The sequence below is a fragment of the Aotus nancymaae genome, unplaced genomic scaffold (genome assembly GCF_030222135.1).
Source record: "Aotus nancymaae isolate 86718 unplaced genomic scaffold, 86718_ANA_hifiasm-v0.15.2.pri h1tg000006l, whole genome shotgun sequence".
Lineage (NCBI taxonomy): Eukaryota > Metazoa > Chordata > Mammalia > Primates > Aotidae > Aotus > Aotus nancymaae.
The window spans coordinates 98,552,130-98,554,486 of record NW_026988417.1 but is presented as its reverse complement, the minus strand read 5'-3'; the positions used below and the strand labels follow the sequence as shown (position 1 = coordinate 98,554,486).

Below are 2,357 nucleotides of genomic sequence, written 5' to 3'. Positions count from 1 at the left end.
TCCGTCTCTGAAAACAACAACAACAACAACAACTGAGTTCCTGGCTATGACAAGAAGGGAGGTTAAACGCACCTTGTTACGCTCCCTCTTTTTTACACTTTAGACACAACAACCGACCAGCATATGATAGAGATCATAAAACACAATGGACTCTCCATGGCAATAAGATACCAATTTAGAAACAAGACTTAAGGCCATGCCAGCTAAGGGTTAAGTCATGTACCCCTACACTTAAAGAATAAACCATACTCTGGGCCAGGCACAGTGTCTCACACCTGTAATCCCAGCACTTTGGGAGGCCAAGGCGGACAGATCACTTAAGGTCAAGAGTTTGAGACCAGCCTGGCCAACCTGGTACAAACCTGTCTCTACTAAAATTACAAAAATTAGCCAGGTGTGGTGGCATGCACGTGTAATCCCAGCTACTCGGGAGGCTGAGGCAGGAGAATCACTTGAACTTGGGAAACGGAGGTTGCAGTGAGCATTGCACTCCCGACTGGGCATCACTGAGAGTCTTTACCTCAAAAAAAAAAAAAAAAAAAAGAATAGCTTTGTGCAGTGACAGTATTGTAGCCAATGAGGTTTATCCGAGGCACGATTATTACTAATTGAAAACTTTTCCCGATACCCGACCATGACGACTTGAAATATAGTCGGCGTTGGCAATTTTTGGCAGTTTCTACAGAGACTGAATCATAAAAAAAAAAAAAAAAAAAAAAAAAAGAATAAATCACATCCTAACTGCCACAAGGTTTTTCTTTTTCTCTAGCAGCTGAACAAGCACTGGCCTGGAGATAAGCAATGTTGAAGCAACTGCAGCTTACCAGCCACCAGACACTAACTGAGCCCCTGTTCCACTGGCCGCGACTACAGCTTTGACTGGACAAGAGACTGAGTTCAATAACTTTCTCCTGCTAAGACCCACTGAGTGACTGTGAACTCATTCTGTCCAGTTGACTGAGGTTGTGCACTGAGTGCCTTCATGTCCTGAAAAGATGTTTGGATTCATAGGGCCTAAGTGTAATACACTGAAGTGTTACGTCTCCACCCCAACGTGAACATGGGTTGTATATTACATGTATGTTTGTTTAATACACATGTCGCGGGACCACCTTCCTGAATATTAATAGCTCCTCCTGTAATCTGTTGACTATGTCTGTTTAGCCAACCCATTCAGCGTAAATCTCCTACCCCAGCCCCTCTGCCCTCCAAGTGCCTGTCTCTCTGGCTTTGGCCTGAGGCTGTGCTTTCCAGTCTGCAGAATGGCCAACTTGCAGGCTATAACCCTTTATAAGAAATAAGGTTTCAGCCAGGAGCAGTGGCTCATGCCTGTAATCCCAGCACTTTGGGAGGCCGAGGCAGACAGATCATGAGGTCAGAAGCTCGAGACCAGCCTGACCAACATGGTGAAGCCCTGTCTCTACTAAAAATACAAAAATTATCCAGGTGTGGTGGCATGCACCTGTAATCCCAGCTACACAGGAGGCTGAGGGATGAGTATTGCTTGAACCTGGGAGGTGGAGGTTGCAATGAGCCGAGATTGCACCCTAGCCTGGGCGACAGAGCAAGACTCTGTCTAAAAAAAAAAGAAATAAGGTTTTCCTTTCCGGCCAGGTGCGGCGGCTCACACCTGTAATCCCCAGCACTTTGGGAGGCCAAGGTAGGTGAATCACTTGAGGCCAGGAGGTTGAGACCAGCCTAGCCAAAATGACGAAACCTATCTCTACTAGAAATACAAGTTACTTGGGTATGGTAGTGTACACCTGTAATCCCAGCTACCCAAGAGGCTGAGGCACAAGAATTGCTTGAGCCTGGGAGGCAGAGGTTGCAGTGAGCCGAGATAGCATCATTGTACTCTAGCCTGGGTGACAGAGTGAGACCCTGTCTCAAAAAAAAAAAAAAAAAGGAAAAGATAAAAAGTTATAAGATTTCCTTTTCCCAATTTGTAAATCTTGTGATTTTTTTTCCAGTTAATACTTTCAACCCATTGGCATCTTTCTTCCAGTCACATTCTTTCTTCCCTCACCTTCTTACCTGCTAAGCACTCCCTGAACACTAGAACTGTGGAAGTGGTGTGTGCCATCCCAGCCCTTCCCTCCGTCCCCTGTATTTCCCATGCACCATCCTTTGGACCAGTGCCGCCTATGTTCTGTATATATACAGAACATATATGATGTCAGCGATGTTCTGTATCTGTGCTGTCCAATATGGTAGCCACAAGCCACACTTGAAATGTGACTAATGAGACCAACGAACAGAATTTTTAATTGTATTTAGTTCCATTGTAAATTTAGCCACATGCAACCAGTGGCTATTGCAGTGGACAGCATGGCTCTAGTCCTTCCCTCATCTGCCAG

At 45.4% G+C, this 2,357-nt stretch overlaps 1 non-coding gene across 1 annotated transcript; it reads left to right on the top strand.

Annotated features, from left to right (window-relative positions):
- The first annotated feature begins 547 nt into the window (after nt 1–547).
- LOC135272229 (U4 spliceosomal RNA) lies at nt 548–688 on the top strand. Its single transcript, XR_010340319.1, has one exon. It is a non-coding gene; the product is annotated as a U4 spliceosomal RNA (small nuclear RNA).
- Nucleotides 689–2,357: the final 1,669 nt, after the last annotated feature.